The following is an 18,357-nucleotide window of genomic DNA, read 5'->3' on the forward strand; positions in this document are numbered from 1 at the left end:
AAGAGGACCTGCTGCACAGAGTGACTGTGCCAACTCCATGAGGTAGAAGAGATGGAAAGCTGGGTGGGCCCTGGCTCATCTGTGCAGGGAGAGGCTCACTGTGTACAGCCCGGTCCCTGGTGGCCCAACCGGCTGCTCAGGAGGCTCAACAGCCTCAGGACTTATTAGACATCTGATGTGTATTTCACTACAAGGGAGACAGACAAGGCCTGTGGTTGTAGCTGCCACAGGGGGATGTGCATCAGAATGTGGAGTGGGACCAGAGAGGGGATCAGGGTATTGGAAGATGCCCCCTTGGGATGAGCCGAGTTGAGCCACCGTCTGGAGCTTGGAGTTAGCCAGGACGGGCTGGGTCAAAAGCCCCTCTCCCTTCCCTGCCAGTATTGGGTCCTGGGTCATCCTGTGCTGGGTGTCCTCGGGGGACAGAGAAGAAAAGCCAGGGACTGTCACAAGGCTCAGGCCACATCCTGAGCTTTCTGAGCTCCAGCTCTAAACTGTGACTCCTGTGTGGGACTTTGGGGGCTGTGGACACAGACCTGGGGTGTGGCAGGGCTGGGTGACACTCCCCCTGTTCTCCAGGACCTCTTCCGGAAGGTGGTGCCCTCTCCGTGCCTGGGCTCCACCTGGGGCAAGAGGAGCAAGCCCGAAATGAACACCAGACACCTACCGTCCAGGCCACCATCGACCACGTCAGAAGGGTGGCCAGCTTCGTCATCACCCCCTGCCTCAGGGACCCGAGCATGACAGCCCAGGACAGGGTGAGGGTGGTGGAGTGCTGGATCCAGGTGGCCCAGGTGTGCTGTGGGAGGCCCAGTGGAGTCCCTCTCTGAAGCCTTGGGAACTGCCTCTCCACCTTTATCAGCTCCCAGGATTGCAGTGTGTGGTCTAAGCCCTTGCACAGTCCCTAGGCCCTTCCTGCTAGGGGCCCGCTGACTTTGACTCCAGGTCCCAGTGAGAGGATGCTCACTTCCTACCTGGCTCCTTCCCTGGGTTGAGCTAAAATCCTGTTCCCTGTGAGTGTTACTCTTTGGGTCCTAAATGTGCCCTTCTGGGACTCCCTGAGCATCTGTCTCATCCAGGAGGGGAGATTTAAATAGAAGGGGACTGAAGCTAGAGCAAGTGGGGCTACAGTGCCCCACCTCACAGCTCATTCTCTTCCCTTCCCCAGGAGTGCGAGAACCTGAAGAACTTCTCCTCGCCCTGCACTGTCATCTCTGCTCTGCAGAAAACCTCCACAAGCCACCTGAAGAACACACGGGGGAAGTTTCCCGGTGGGTAGGCCTCTCTCCATAGGAGGACCAGGGTGGATGGGGGATCTCCTGTATGTCTGCCATTGGCCCCTCAGTCAGCTGGGAACTCCTGGGAGGTAGCAAATGCTGGGGACCGGGCCTGGGCCTCGGCAGGGGGTCTCTAAACCTCCCGGGGTCCTTAGTGCACCAGTTCTGCTTCAGGACTCGGTTTCCCTAAGTGTCAGGTACTAAGTTGAGCCAAATTGGGCATTTTCAGGCGTTTATAGCAACAAAACTCTATGCCCATTTGAAACTCAAAGCAGTCAAAACAGAGCTGCTCAGTAGATCTGGGGAGTGGAGACCCCAGTGACCAACAGGAGAGCCCCCTCCCAGTACCATGAGACCTTAGCGCTCAGAGGAGCCCAGTGAGAACACTTCTCCAGGCCATTTGAATCTCGGGTTTGCAAAGAAAAGGGATTTGCATTTAGACCCCTCACATTATTCCTAAATTTATCCCTCGTTCTTTCCCCTCCCCTGAGAGAGAGCCCTGAAAATCTTCAGGAACTCAATAGTCAAGACAAGTCCTTGAGCAGAGAACTGATGATCAAGGTAGAGTGGAGGCTGGGGGTCTGGAAAGAGAGGAGGGGTGCGGAGGAGGGGCAATAGGCAGGCTGTGGTTTTGATAGTTTCTCACTTGAACTTTCTCTGAAACATTCCCGTTTATTTCATCCAGGTTAACAAGCAGAGGGATCTGTTCTGCCCATGGGAAGGTGGGGTGCCGTTTGTGGGCAAGAGGCCCTGGTCATGGGACACAATGGTGTTGGCTGGGCTGTTCCAGGAGGAGTTGCCGAGCTGGCGCCATCAACAGGTCTCTGGCTTCCATGTATGTCCATCCTGCAGGATGTAGCTTCTTCCATGCTGTTGGGTGGTTGGGGTGGGTTTAGCCCTCAGCCTAAAACTATCCTCAGGAAGCCAGGACCCCGCTGCTCCTTCTATCTTCACCACATCTCCAAGGGGCTGCAGCCTGCCTGCCCCAGGGATGCGCATGGCAGAGGATTCCCATGGCCCAGGTGGACAAACAGGCTGCTCATCCTTAGGTGGCAGATGTGTGTGCATTCTGGGACTCCCCCCTGGACCCCTAGAGCAGTCACTTGAGTGAACCACAGGAGTCTAACCTGAGTGCCTGGTTGGCAATGACATATGCCCCCGGTGGCTTATGAGAAGCGTCTAGGCAACTGATGGATTCTTAGTGGATCCTGCTGAAAGGAAGTTAGGAGTCTCATGTAAACAGGGAATCAAAATGTCCTGTCATCCCCTTCCCTGTTGATCAGAGGTGGCACCTTGGGGGTCCAGTTCCTGAGTGGATAAAGAAAGAGTTCAGGGGCCTGCCCAGTGGCGCAAGTGGTTAATTGCGCGCACTCCGCTGCAGCGGCTGAGGGTTCACCGGTTCGGGTCCCATGCGCGCACCGACGCACTGTTTGTCGACCTATGATGTGGCAGCGTCCCATATAAAGTGGAGGAAGATGGGCATGGATTTTAGCCCAGGGCCAGTCTTCCTCAGCAAAAAAAGAGGAGGATTGGCAGATGTTAGCACAAGGCTGATCTCCTCACAAAAAAAAAAAAAAGGATTCAGTGCAGGGGAATGTCCTGAGGCGTTCCTTGGGGAGGAGAAGGCTTTGGCTTGGCCTCTGGCCCAGCCTGGGTGCCAGACACTCCGCGGGACTGGGGCAGGCAGGAGCCACTCTACCAGACTCCCAAGACACCACATCCTCTCCATCCATGACTCGGCCCAGGACCAAGCTTTGAGAGGTCAGGGGACAGGACTGTTTTCAGTAGTGGGGCTGGGGGTTAGGCGAGGATGTTGGAACAGGGCCTCTGGCTGAGAGGGGCAAGCGGCCTCTCCTCTGTGGGCCCCTGAGCAACTCTCTGCCCATGTTTGGGCCTTTGTCTCCTATTGAGGGAAATGGAGGGATGGTGATTGTGTGGTGCAGGCCTCACAGGGTGGTGTTGAGATAAGAGGGAGGAAAGAAATGTGGGAGCTTTCTGCCTGCTCCACCTGGAGGGGTGAGGGCCAGAACAAGGATGACAGTCTTGTGACACTGAGTCCTCATGAGAACCTGTGTGGTAGCTGGAGTTCTCACACTTTCCAGATGAGGAAACAGGCTCAAGGAGGCCAGGCCACGAGCCCAAGCTCACACCCAGAATGAAAGTTGGAGCTGGGCTTGTTCTGGAATCACAAGACCTTGGAGGATGGAATGACATTGGTACCAGTTGACTCAAGTCAGATGTCCAGTGTCGGAGGCCAGTGGTGCTGGAGAGAAATGGGGTGAGGGGAGTATCGCCTCGCTGACACTGTCCTCGACCCTGACAGGAGGGGCCCTTCACGGTTGCCCCCCCAGAGAGCAACCCCCAGAGAGTGCAGGAGAAGCAGCAGCAGCAGCAGGTGAGTGTGCCTGTGGGGGAGGGGCTCTGCGCTCCCAGCTGGAGGCCTCAAATCAAGAGAGGAGGGTCCTTTCTCTTGGTGCCACAGTGCCCAAATCCCCTAGTAGAAGTGACCAAGAGGAGGGCCTGGAAGAGCTGGTGCAGGATGGGTTGTTTTGGGGAGGGCCAGGGAAGGCACACCCTGTGATTTGCCAGAAGCCGGCCCTGGGAGGTGAGGAGGAGGACTGTGGTGTTCTTGGGGTGTGAAGGGAGTAGGAATTGACGGGAGGCTGCTGAGGGTCCTAGGCTGCTCCTCATGGGAACCCTGGGGTGGGCCAGGAGGCTGAGGGTGGGGACTTTTCAGGAGAGGGTCTACATGGGGTCTACTTGAGAGCAAGGGCTCATCCCACCTGCACCCCGATGTCACAGGGTGTCTTCCCCTATCTTGGCAATCTGCTCAGTGACCTGCTGATGCTGCACCTGGCGATGGGTGACTATCTCGAGGTGGGTGAACCTGAGGACTAGGCAGGAAGGACCAGGATTCTGAGCCTTGGGATGTGGGAGCCCCCAAACTGAGCTCTGAGTTCTCAGCACTTGGCACATCTACTCTCATGAGAGCCTCGCAGCTGCTCCTGGGAGCTGGGGCATCAGGCCCATCTTAGGGATGAGTGTAAAGAGGCTCTGCCAGAGACACCCGTTCCAGTTCCCCAGGCTGGGGAAGCTCAGAGCTGCCTGATGGCACAGCTGCGTGAGGTTTTATCTGAGCTGGACTCAGCCTCTAACTCCTATGCTGCCCATGGAGGGACAGAGAAGTCGGGCGCCCCCAACTCAGGCAGCACATAAGTTGCTGAGCAGTCCCCTCTGCCTGAGGCCTCAGCCTCCAAGTCTGTCATCAGAGTTGTGCTGCCAGGTACCTCAGTCTCACTCCCATGTCCTCCTAATCTGGAGCCCAGAGCCCGGCCTAGGTACAAATCCTGTTTTCTCTGCATGCCTGGCCCCCTCTGGGGACCTGGCAATAGTGCAACACGAGAAGGGGTGGGCATAGGGGGTAGTCAGGCTAGGGGGCTTTGTCTGATGGACTCTGGCTGTCTACCTTCCAGGGGAATGAGATCAACCTTGAGAAGAGGACTGAGGAGCAGCTGTGGCACTCCCTGCAGGGGAGGAGAAGGAGGTGGAAATCAGAGACCTTCTGGGCAGAACAGTGCCTGGCTTCACCTCCTGTATCTTACATTGTGTGGAAGAGTTTGATAACAGAGCAGTGGGAGACCCATCCAATTGGCGGGTGGGTTGAGGGGAGGATGGCATCAAGGATATCTTCCTGGAGGAGGGGCTGATTATTCCCATTCTGAGAACTGGTAGATCCTGGATGGAACTGGAGGGAAGGATGGTTTCCAGGACTGGTCCCCTGCCCCACTCCTCACCTCCAACAAGGCCCCTGCAGCATCCCCCACCCAGGCCCTGTGTGCATCCTCTCCTTCCCTCTGGTCCCAGGAATACCGAGTCATGAGGAAGATCCTGCTGCTCCAGGAGGCTGCCAAGAATTACAACCTAGAACCCGAGGGAGCGATTTGCGGCCTGGTTCCAAGACATGGAGTTGCTCAACGAGAATGAGAAGTGAGGCTGGGCAGGAGTTGGGTGAGGGCAGGGGTGGACTCTCCCTGTTGGCCAGTCCAGAGAGCCTGTCTCCATGGTCCCCCACTCATCCCCCGGCCTTATTACATGGCGACATCTGGGACACCCAGACTCCAGCTGCTGGGCAGGCAGTGGGGCGACACCTGAGGTGTGGTTCCTGGTAGGCTCACAGATGCCTCTCTGTCCTGTAGCTACAACCTGTCCTGCCAGCCAGAACCCTAGACCTAGTTGGCCTGCAAAATACGCAAGGCCAAGAAGAACCGGCCATCATCAAGGTCTGGGGTGAGTGAGTGTCTGGGCCGGGGTGACTGACTCCTGGGGGTTCAGTAAGGCTTCGGGCTAAGCGTGGCCTTGGGGAGTTGGATAGCTGGCACTGGGATCCCAGCTCCACTATTGACCAGTCCTGCGACTGGGGTGACTCTCTTCAGCTTCCTGAGACTCCGTTTCCCCCTCTGTGAAATAGGTGATACTAAATGATCGCTCACGTGGCAGGGACAAATGGGGTACTGGTGGCTGACAGCACTGAGCACAGGGTCTGAAGCACCCAGTGCAGTGGGGACAGGGTGGGGGGCCATGATTCAGAGGGAGGCCGCAGAAGATAACCCGACTCTTCTACTCAGCCCCCAGGCCCCAACGCCGAACCCCGTACCAGTGGCTGATCACAGCCCCATCCTCAGCAGCAGGGACACAGTTGGGATGCTTGCGATGCACCAGGCCAGCTCCTCCCACTTGATGGGAAGGGGAGCATTGTAAGCTGATTCCTGGGGTCCCCTGAAGCCCAAGAGAGAAGGGACGACCCCATCCCAGCTCCCTGACATCTCTACCTCAGCACCTACTCACCCATTGGGGAGGGCCAGTGGTTATTTGTTGTAAATAATAAATGACATATTTGAATATTATATTAAAGTCCTGTTCCCTTTATAGCTTGGGAGTTGTGGTGTGGTTCTGTCGCTTTCTGTAGGCATGTGAGTGAGACACAGAATCTCACATTTCTCCTTGAATCAAGAACTCTTCTGGGTCATCAGCTTATTTTATGTGGGAGAAGGGAGAAGGGCCAGCCCCTTTTTTGGCTAGTGACATCACTCCCAATTCCCCCTAACTCCCAGGACAAGTTCATTTCAGTATCATTCAGCTGCTCCAGGGGCAGACACGGCCCCCCGCCCGTTCTCTTGGGATTTAAAGGTTGATGGTACTTTCAAAGGCAAAGCAACAACCACTGAAATGTGGGTGTCTTGAAAACAGCACTACCCAGGACCAGGTCGTGCCATAGGCAGGGGGTGCCTTTCTACATTCTGGAGGAAGAGGGAATGTTTTCTGCTTCTCTTGTTGAGGTTTCTTTTGACCAAATTTTAGGAACTTGTAGTTTTCTAGTTCAATCTCTGGAATTGCATCAGCTCTAAGCTGGGAAAACAATGTAAAAAGATCAAAACATGCACTTGGAGAGGACAAGGCCCGAAAAGGTGATTTGCAAATGGACTAAAGGCAGACAGGACTTTCCCTCCTGAGACCCCTCTAGTGCCTCCGTGTTCACTACTGACCTAGAATTGAATCCTGCTGGGATCCTTGTCCAGGACTCTGAATTCTGTTTCCTGCTTGTTTTGTATCCAATGGGAAAGATTTGTGATGCAGCTTTAAGGCTACCACTGGGCCTCATTCCATAAACACGACCGCTTTCTGTGAACCAGGATTTCCAGCACACCTGCCTTCCGTATGCCATTCACTTTAGGGCAGAAATTCCCTAGAAGGCTCCTCCCTGGCTTGGCCTGATGGATCCCGGGTGAGCTCTACTATGCCAGGATAAGGGACCATAATCCTGACCAGTGAGTGACCCCACACTGTCCCTTGCTGTCCAAGGTGATATTTGAGGCCGTGTCATTCTGAGGTCCACGGTCTTGGACAGTCCTCCAGTTTACACACTCAGTGTTGATGTTGCCAACTTGTCCAAATGGGGCAATTGGGCCCGAGCCATTAAAGTGTGTCACTCCTGGGTGGTTGTGTTTTTTTCCCCAGTCTTGTGCTGTGGTTACATTACAACCACCCGATGGGGTGTGAACCTGTTTGGAGCTTTGAAAGATGAGGCATGACAAGGGTGTGGGGTGGTCCAGCAGGAAATGCCACAGAACTGATGATCCATGGTCATGTATGAACACAGCCTTACCAATTAAAATACTGAAATGCTTCCCATCTGGTGGTGAATAGATACTGCTCTGAGCTCACACTGAGAACCCACCCCACGACAAGGGCTTTCAAAGGGTTACCAAGTGGCATTTTGAACCTCATCCCTTGGAAACACCATGTAAGACAAGGGCCAGATGAATCACTTGGCACTTGTGAGTTATCGCCTCCTGTCTGATGGCTGCAAGTGTCACCCAGACACACAGGCTGGACTCTGCCAGGGAAGCCTTCTTAGGACAGCTAGAAACTGAGGATGACTCCTGGTTCCCGGCATCCCAGGCCCTTCCTGACATGGCACAGCCACCCAGGAAAGTGGTTTGGTAATGGAAAGACTGGGAAGGCAATACTTCGCCTCCAAAGAGAAAGAGAAGTGCCAATAGCGAAAGCTTGATCCCTCAACTAGTCAATTAAATCTCAACAAGCAGTGAGTTCTTGTCAGATTACTGATGTCGAAATGGTCTCTTTTGATAATAGCATGATCCCCCAGCTGCCATGTCCATCTTCATGAATCAAATTTCCAACACATATGGATCTAAAAAACTGAGGGACATCTGGTATTTCCTTAGATGCAACTCTGAAGTAGCATGCAAGAAGGAACACAAAAATGGAGACCAAAAGTAAATATCTAATTTGAGAACATAGACATCGAAGTGCTTTTGAAATAATATTTTGGAATCTATTGGAATATTACACAAAAAGAATAATCCACTTTAAGTAGGTTTTACTGTGACTGTATGGGGCAAAACTGAATCATCCCGTGACGTTGATAACTCGCTGCTGACTTGAAAGTACAAATAAATAACATACATAGTAAAGGAAAATGAGAGAACAGCATGAAAAAGGAAGATCTTTCTCTCCTCACTTGAAACTCAACCTCTCACCTCAGAAAGAAATCACTGTGTATATTTTCTGTCACGCAGCAGAGTTTAATAAAAGAAACATATTGGTATATTTCAAAGTTTCAGGAGCTCAAAGCAAGGAAACATTAGGGACGCTGCCAAGAGACCTCACTGAGGTGCCTGCTCCATTTTGTCTGCTGTCAAGACGGCCTTCTTGGCCCCTCACTTTCTCTCCCTCGCTAGCAAGTCTGTCCGCCATCAGTGCTATCACCAGTCTCTCTCCTGTTCTCTTCACTGCCCTTTCCTCCTTCCTGATACCTTCCTCAGTCGCCAGAAATTGTTGGCAGTGGAACTGTGGAATGCCCAGATCAGCTCCTGGAATCATCTCTGCCAAATCTGAAGACCGGCAGGAGTGGGCATGGAACCTAGAGTGTAGACCACCTGCGAGCACACCTGGCAGGGATTCACCTGTATGACTAGGTGCAAGTGTTTCCAACGCTTTGGCAAGACTGAAAGGATTTACTAGTTGTCCTGCACTTCTGCAGGCCTTGAGTCCTTGTGGTCTCTTGGGCCAGCAGACCTGGTGGGGCTCATCCAAGGTGTCCTCCCAGAGACCCTTCATTGCCAGGATGGGATGGAATTCTAGTAACTGGCCTCTTGAATATGTCACTAGACATCCTCAAAGGGATGGAGATGTTTAAACCAGGCTTTGGTTTGGACTGGTTCCCACAGTTATGCTGCTTCCTCTGTGAAGACTTGGCTATCATCTTTCTTTTCCTCTTACCCTACAAAAATAAATCATGAAATTGGGTCAAATGATAAAGGAAGCCTGCCTTTTTAGGACAATTATCCTGGCTGTTTTGTACTTCCACCCTCCCTCGATCCCCTGGGGATAGATCTGACCTGTGTCCTGGGATGTCATCAGGCAGATTTGCATCAAGAACAGAAAGCTCAAGGTCAAAACTCAAGGCTACTCCAGATCATTTCTCCCCCTCCATCCTGTTAAAACCCCCTCCTTGTTTGAGTGTGTTTCTATTCTCTTCTTGTCCTTGTCACTCTCAACCTCATAAGTCCTGGCACTCCCTCTCAGGACAATCGGTCCCCAGTCCTTTACTAGTTCCCAAATCCTACCATTTCTGTGTTTTCTGACTACTCATTTGCTTAATCCATTGACCACTTGGTGTTCATAGAAGTTAAATCAATAGTGACATTATCAACCACCCCCTGTTAGCGACTTACTCCCATATCCCAGATGTTCACATAATCCAAATGGTTACGTTCAAAAGTAAATAATTCAGAAAACATATTCACCCACCACAAATTCCTGATCTCTAATATTTTTATTCAAACACTCATACAGTAGATACCTGTGCCTCATGATCAGAAGTAATGCTAGATCACCGATCCTCACCTTAATTTCCTCCTACACCTATCAATCTTGGATTCCATGGACTATGATCTCAATAATTTCCTTGGAATAATAAAAAATTCATTACCACTCATTTATGTTGTAAACCTCCAAACCCAGAAGATCCCAATTATCTGCCATGCCGCAGCTACTGCTGGTGTTATAACAAGCTGAATAAAAAGCATGAAACATGATCTTTTGGTACCACTGTAAATATAAAACCATCTGCATCAACTGGGAAACATCCATAATGCCTGGAAATTTTGTTCTCTTTTTTTGTGTTGGCTCAATAACAAGAAGACAAATCAATTTAAAAAACGGGCAAGGGACCCGAGTAGACTTTTTCTAATGAAGACATACAAGTGGCCAACAGGTGTATGAAAAGGTGTTCAGCATCACTAATTATCAGGGAATGCAAATCAAAACCACAATGAGCTATCACTTCACACCTGTTAAGATGGCCACTATCAAAAAAACTAAAGATGGCAAATGTTGGTGAGGATGTGGAGAAAAGGAACCCTTGTGGGAATGTAAACCAGTACAGCCATTATGGAAAACAGTATGGAGGTTCCTCCAAAAATGAAAACTAACATATGATCCAGCAATCCCACTTCTGGTATATGCCCACAGGATTGAACTCAAGGTCTCAAAGAAATACCTGCACTCTAATGTTCATTGTAGCTAATTCACAATAGCTAAGATATGGAAGTAATCTAAGTGTCACTGATGGATGAATGGATAAAGAAATGGAATATTAGTCAACCTTGAAAAAAGAAGGAGATCCTACCACTTTTGACAACATTGATGGACCTAGAAGACATTATGCTAAGCGAAATAAAGCAGACAGAGAAAGGCAAATACTCACTTATATGTGGAATCTTAAATAGTCACACTCATACAAGCAGAGGTTAGAATGGTGGTTGCCAGGGGTTGAGGGGATGGAGAAATGGGGAGCTGATGGTCAAAGGATACAGAGTTTCAGTAATCAAGATAAATAAGTTCTGGAGATCTAGGATATGGCATAGTGCTTACAGCTAACAAGACTGTGTTGCATACATCACATTTGCTAATAGTGTAGATATTAAGAGTTCTTACCACACAATAATAGTAATAAAGGAGGTGAGAGAAAACTTTGGGAGGTGATGGATATGTTTGTGACCTTGATGATGGTGACAGTCTCAAGGGTGTATACTTATGTCCAAATTCATCAAGCTGTATATGGAAAAGTATGACACCATCGTTGATTCTTCTGCACCTTGAAATAGGCCGTGTCCTCATCACAAGAGAAAAAAATTTGTAACTATGTATGGGGATAGATGTTAACTGGACTTATTGTGGTGATCATTTCAACATTTATACAAACATTGAATCATTATGTTATACCGCTGAAACTAATTTAATGTTGTATGTTAACTTTACCTCAATAAAAAAAAAAACACACACACACACAACAGAAAAAACCATTTTAATATTGTAAATGAGTTCAGTGAATCCCTGAAACTGCCCCATTCCCATAGGGGAGTTACAGGAAGCAGAGAGGATGAAGTAAGATGGAAGAAAGTTGTACAAAACAGTATTCAAATTAAAATCATTTAAGTTGATATCAACTCCTTGTGGCAAAGTTCTGTGAGAACCGATCTTTCACATTTTTCCTGGAAAAGCATACCTTCAGATCCAACCCATAATAGTTTCCTCATTTGATCTAATAAGAAAATTTTAACTTAATAAATAAAACCAAAAGCATCCCTTATGTATGAATAAAGTTAGTGAACTTTACAGAGAAAAGAGCATATTTGCACAATCTCAATAAAGGTAACAGAAGAACAGAATGATGATGAAGTCTCATTCAAGCTTATCTTTGAAAGCCAGTAAAACCAGGTTATCTTTTCAAGAATGTGTGTAGAGCTGACAACCTTGGAAGATAGAAATAGTGGCCTCCTCTGGAGCAAAGGGCAGGCTTGCTTACTCCCCAGTATAATAAAAATAACACCCCTCCCCAGGCCAAAGGTCAGCAGACTTCCTGCCTGTTATTGAAGATTTGAGTTCCTTAAGCTCTGAGTTCTTGCAACCCTCTGCATGTTTCCTGGCCCACTGTGTATCATCCTGTAGGAAGTGGGATTTAGTGAACCAGTGCAAATGTTGATACTCTGGCCACTGCCATTGCTGTGTCATTAAGTCTTGTGTCTCTGACCCATGGGTCTCGTGTCTTTTGCCAGCATCTGTAAGACCATGGTAGCTAACTTATTCGTTTGCAGGTAAGGTAAAATATCAGACCATTCACAGTTCCTGACAAGCCCTTAAAGTAACTAGTAGTCTTAGGAACAGAGAGCTATCCAGAACAATATGCATGGATGGTCCTCATAGAAGACTTCATGCAACCAAAACTTTAATAAGTGTCTCTGACCTCTTTTATTTCTACCTCAATTAGAAGGAGAGGCACCAAGCTTTATAGACCTAGGGCTTGTGCAAGCCACCTGGAGACCTAGTGACCAGAAACTTCCCATGGGGAGCAAAGACAGATGGGCATATTTCCAAAATGGACCCATATGCCTCCCGATCATCCAAAAGACAATACATTATCTTAATTTATGATGATTTGAATCATTAAAATCTTGTGATGGGCCAAAGATACACTTCTCAGAGGACTGGGGCACATGGCAGTTGTAAGAAGATTAACACATTTGGTGAATATCAAACTCTGAACTAACTTTAGTGTTCTAATCAATCAAAAGGTACAACAAATTTAATTAGGTAGATTAAATGATATTTAATGGTATGCCTGATTATTACTCTGCAATAATGAACAAGCAGCTCATGTAAATAACTACAATTGGCCTTTAAAATATGATAGGACTGTTTGAGATAAGCTGGAGAGAAGGAAAGGGAGAAATAGATAAAAGCTAGCTGCTCTGACACCACTCTCAAGACCCCTGGATCTACATGTAACCCAGGAGATCGAGGCAGATGGCTGTGTGCCTAGATCCTCCAGCACTGTGGTTCTCAGGGATGTCACAGGGCTGAAGCAGCTTCCTGAATCGTGTTTACACGTCCACGTGTACAATACCCTTGACCATGGGGATGAACCACCATTCAATCATCCCTTACACCCCTCTAATTAACAATTAGATTTCGGAATCATTGTACCATTAAATGATAATTTATTCCTCAAACCTGTAGGATGGCGAGCTAAAAGAAAATGAAATTTCAATGGCTTCTTTTCTTTGAAGGACCAAGATGTTCTTTCACACTTAGAATCCGGATTAGAGGATAAATCCATCAAGTCAATGGAACAACTTAAGAAATGGACAGAGGGATATTTCATTCATATATACACAGTTTGCACTGTGGCAAAAATAGAGTTATATTTAAAAAAATTAGAATCTTTTGAAATTTTACAGATATTACAGACTTTGTTCTGCTTATACTCCCTTTGGTTTACCAAATCAAACTCACTCTTTAATGGGCATTCCTAGCATTGAGTGTTAATAACAGCAGCTTTTTTATTTTATTTTATTTTATTTTTAGATTTTATTTATTTATTTTTTTCTCCTTAAAGCCCCAGTAGGTAGTTGTATGTCATAGCTGCACATCCTTCCAGTTGCTGTATGTGGCACGCAGCCTCAGCATGGCCGGAGAAGCGGTGCGTCGGTGCGCGCCCGGGATGCGAACCCGGGCCGCCAGCAGCGGAGCGCGCGCACTTAACCGCTAGGCCACAGGGCCGGCCCACAGCAGCTTTTTTAAATTCTTATTTTTCCAAGGTCAAAGACCAAGGGAAGAGGTCGTCAAGAGGTCAAGTCTAATCTATCTACGGATGTGGCAGCCTTAACTATGGATGTTCAAGCCAGACATTGCCAGGAGAACCACATCTCTTCACCCATAGGTGAGTTTTTACTAGTAATCACAGAGACTTGAGAATATCAAAGGAAATTCTTTATTAAGAACCAAAGTTATGGATTCCTATCTTGGGTTCATTACTTTGAATTTTTGACCCAAATCATATACATTTATTGGACCATGTTCAAGTCTATGATCTTTAGAAGATGCAGCCTACAGCTGAAGAGAAACAGATACAACACCAAAATCTTACCCTCTCTGAAGCACAACTGAGAGCCCCTGGAGTAAGAAGTTTTCTAGACAAGCAAAAGTCATTCTTCTTCTGAACAAAGAGAGTAGAGGCTATTCAAACATTCAACTTTAAATTGTTAACATGACTTGTTAGATTGTGATGGAGCAAGCCTCATACCTTCGAAGTTTCATGATTTTTCTCCAGAATACTGAGATGGATGTCCTTAAAGTCCAGTTTCCCCATAAATGTCTATATTCAGTGATAAAATTAAATTCCCTATAAAATAATTCTCCGTGGCTTAGTGGTTAAGTGCTCCACTACTGGTGGCCCGGGTTCATATCTGGCACTAACACCCCGCTTCTCCGGCCATGGTGAGGCCACATCCCACATACAGCAACTAGAAGGATGTGCAATTATGACGTACAACTATTTACTGGGGCTTGGGGGAAAAAAGGAGCAGGATTGGCAACAGATGTTAACTCAGAGCCTGTCTGCCTAGGCAAAAAGAGGAGGATTGGCATGGATGTTACCTCAGGGCTGATCTTCCTCACACACACACAAAAATAATAATAATAACAATAATAATTCCCATAAAATTGTTAAAAATATATCATAGTCTCTGACCAAGTGGAAACAAGGCAAATTGAGAAGTTGAATAGCAGTGTAATAAACTCCATACAAGGATCTTACTGCATCATTTCATTAGTGAAACTGGACGTAAATCCCATCTCTATCAAAGAAGAAATAAACAGATCATGGTATTCCTGTTCTTTGGAGTACCTCTAAAACTTCTAAAACGCTAAGTTAGAGTGGCGAGCACTGATAAGGAGAGACGTCTATGATATACGATTTGGGAAACAGCAAATTGCAAAATGATGTAGTTATGTCATTTATGTTAAAAAAAAACTTTATGTGTATTTATAAATTCATAGGAAATGTCCAGAAGAATAAGCTGCAACCTCTTAACAATAGTTCCTTCTGAGTAGGGGAGTGAGTTAGCAGGGAAAGGGATGGATGGGGTAGGTTTCACTTTACTCTACATACATCTGGGTAATTTGACTTTTTTTTACAGTATGTATTTCTTTCATAATTAGAAAAATGAGTAATGTGACCGTTTGGTGCAGGGCAATACTATTATGTTCACCAGTCTCTGTACTGTATGTTACTGCACAGCACGGACTGTAGGAGAAAGCCCAGAGGAGCAATGAAGACAAAGAAGACATGACACCTGCAAAAAGTCAGTGGAGTATTTCTCCATAACAAACCTTTCAGGTGAGTGATGGTCAGTATCTTCCACTGCTCCAGCTCTCACAATAAACCTAGAACCTGCCCAGGGTAAGCTGGAGGACCATGCCCGACTAGTCCACTCCCCGCATGGGGCCGATTTGTGCAGGGTGACTGCCATCAAGCAGACAATGGACTCAGGATGGGGCGTGTGCCTTTGGAGAGGCTGGCAGAGAGGCGCAAAGTGGAACACCAGCTAAGTGCACACACCTGAGAGGTGGAGTTCCAGGTGGAGACTCAAAATGTACCAAGAAATTGTGTGAAGTGAAGGAAGCTACTCAACCTCTCTGAGCCTCAGTGTCCCCCCCTGTAAAATGGGGATCACAAGCCTACTTCACAGAGCTGTTGGGGAAGATACATAAAAGTGTCTGTGACAGTCAGTGTCACATTATTAACAAAGTCATCTCCGACTTCAGAAAATCGATGAAAAGAATAATGTTAATGACCAAAGACGAGATGCCCAGCTTCGTAAGCAGCCCCAGCAGCATGAGAATGAGAGGAGCTCCGACTAAGCAGGGCTCTTCACAGCTCCACTGGAGACGATGAACACGGGCTACACCAGGATAAGGGGCTGTTGTACAGTGACTCGTGTAGTGAGGGTGGATCCCTAAAGACACTGTGAAACAGAGTTACACACAGTGGCTCCTAGGGAACAACTACAAAGCAATCAATGCAGCAGATAAGAGTGGGAATGGGGCAAGCAGAGGAGGGTCAGAGTGACAAAATCTGATGGAAGACATTGAACCACGACGAAAGCCCAGCTCTGTCAACAGCTGCTGTGGTTGTGCCAGGAGATCAAACGTCTGAGACAGCCATTGTGGGGACTGCTGGGAGCACAGTTGTCACTGCGGCCACACCCCAACAGCAGTGCATCAGAGCACACACACCCTGAGACTTTCCTCTCCATTAATCTTTGTTTTAAGATGATGAATATCCTCATGTTACAATGTCTCCTTCCAACACTTGTGGACCAGTGTCATCAGAACCCCCTGAAGAGGGCACAGGCCAGAGTAGGATGGAACACTGGGGCCTGGGGGAGCGGCACTGCACCTGACTACACGGACTATCACCTGGGCCTATTGAACACGAGAGAAGCACCCGAGGATGTGGTCTAACGAGACTTCTCTATCTTGCCACATTCAGAGACACTACACACTTTCTCATTCTTTCTTTACAAAAATGTTAAAGAATTCATGTGTCATTAATTCATACAGAGGCAAATTCTTGACAAAGTGACAGGGTCCAGTTTCCATGACCAGGTTTTTCAGTTGTTTTGATAATATCCCACATTCAGGCATCGGAAATGTAACCTATTGGGATGTGTAATATAACTGGGACTTTTTTTCGTGTAGATCAACGCCCAGATTTTTAGGGACGACATAAATCATGAAAGCTGCTAACCATTCCTCCACAGGTTTCAATAAGACTTTTAAGTTAATTTACCAATCTCAGGAAAAGAGAATTTGGCAATTCAAGGTTATTTTTCTGCATTCAAACGTACAGTACAGGCAAGAGAATGAGCAGAAAAAAATTAACAGGCAGGTCTTGCTTGCATTTTATCTTTTGCAAATAAGCAGGATATTTTATGCTCTGTTCCTTTCACTGCTGTAATCAATTTTTAAAGAATACGGTACATCTGACTATCCCTAGGCGTGTTTATCTGGGAACCTTGCCTGAATCCAAAGCAGAGATGTTAAAGCTGACGGGTTTCAAATGCTGCCCAGGTGCTGTCTACCATGAACATCCCTCTCCCAAAGCTGGACCACCGGTCTCTTCCTGAGGGATCAGAGTCACCACCCCTGTCCCTGAGAGACTGGCCACTCAGGCCTGAGCTGAGATTAGGTGATCAATCTAAAGGGCAAAATGCTTAAGCTTTTCTCATCTTAAGGTTGCTGTTTTGGAGGCCACTGCACTGGAATGTGTTGGTGAAAATAGCCTAATAGATACTTACCTGGGAATTGGGTTGTTCTCCTCTGCTCTTAGCGGATCCTGGGGAAACCAGTGATTAACCTCACAGATACCTTAACTTCCACACCTGCGAAAAAGACAAGCAACAGCCAATGTTACCACCCAGCCAAGCTCTTAAGTTGTACTTGCAAGAGGGGCCACAAGGGGGAATCTCTCTCAAAAGCTGATGAAAGGATGGCACTTTGGCTAGAGAAGGCAGAGGGCAGCAGGCAAAGTGGAAAGTTTCTGGGATGTCAAACCAGTTCCCATAAGCATTTTAGAGAAGCACCTGGCCCTGGACTTGGTAGGAGGCTGTGGAAAGACCCACAGACATGCAGGTGGGAGGAGGAATCAAGCAACGGAGGGAGGCGGTGTGGAAGAGGCACGAGTCCAACTTCTATTTTGGACAAAACCAGTTGCACGCTGCAGAACCTCGGCTGCCCATGCAGCCGCCACATCCTCCTAACTCCCTGGTCCCGCTCATCCCGTGGCATCCCTCCGGGATTCAGTCCACATGCAGCGGGTGCAGGACCAGAGTCCTGAGTCAAGGGCAGTTTGGCCCTCGGCCAAGCGCACACCACCCTGCTCCTCCCCCCAGGGTTAGGCACCGCCCCCATGCCCACAGCCTTCTGGGATTTGTAGTCTGGCCGTCCTGCAAGCTCCCAGCCGGTAGCGGTTAAGAGACAAAAGCTCCCAGCATACACAGCTAGGGGCCCCAACTCCCACCTTGTCCCCTCGCCCCTGGTCTCCATCCCTCTGCTTCTCCACCCCACTCTCTACCCCTCCTCTTCTCTATACCATGACCACTCTCCATGCCCTGCCCACCCCCCAGAGTATGCGCAGTGTGGTTGGGCTGAATCCCTTGAGGCCGGCACTCAGGTAGGGGTGGGGCTCACCAGCCTGGCTATTGCTGAAGATGCTTGCAGCCCTCGTGGAAATTTCCTGGCCAGTATTTGAAGCGTAAATTCTATATCTAAAATGGAAATACTGAGTGCCTGGGATTCTGGAATTTGCCTTTTTAAGGCCACCTGTCCTACCATCCCCTCCATCCCTCCAGGTTGCCATGGTCCTCCCTCTGGTTCCCGTGGTCAAGGTCGCTGCAGAGATCCTTCCCTTTGACCTCGCACACCCTAAGGGCCCATACCCATCATAAAAACTCAAAGCCATGACACTTGCCAAATTGAGGCAAAAATGGAAAGACCCAGGGGGACACACAAGGATGAGGGCATTAATAGATACTTGAAAGTATTAAAATCCATCTGATGATGTCATGAGTGAACGTGTTCCACTTTAAAACAAAACACTGCTGTTGTTCTGAGATATTGAGTTAGGATCTTTGCGCAAATATGCAGGATT

General features: G+C 48.1%; 1 protein-coding gene and 1 pseudogene across 5 annotated transcripts in view; one reads left to right on the top strand and one right to left on the bottom strand.

Moving 5' to 3' along the window:
- LOC131411589 (ral-GDS-related protein-like) overlaps positions 1 to 18,357 on the top strand; it is a 259,398-nt gene that overhangs the window by 134,741 nt on the left and 106,300 nt on the right. Inside the window, exon 7 of one of the 5 annotated variants that reach the window (XM_058550619.1) lies at positions 13,463 to 13,554. The exons of the other annotated variants lie outside the window; for them this stretch is intronic. The gene's annotated coding sequence lies outside the window, so the exon portion shown is untranslated. Of the gene's footprint in view, positions 1 to 13,462; positions 13,555 to 18,357 lie in introns of those variants that run through there. 5 annotated transcript variants of the gene reach the window in all.
- Positions 7,306 to 17,046, bottom strand: LOC131411598 (methyl-CpG-binding domain protein 3-like 1; annotated as a pseudogene).

Source organism: Diceros bicornis, chromosome 11 (genome assembly GCF_020826845.1).
Source record: "Diceros bicornis minor isolate mBicDic1 chromosome 11, mDicBic1.mat.cur, whole genome shotgun sequence".
In the NCBI taxonomy this organism is placed as follows: domain Eukaryota; kingdom Metazoa; phylum Chordata; class Mammalia; order Perissodactyla; family Rhinocerotidae; genus Diceros; species Diceros bicornis.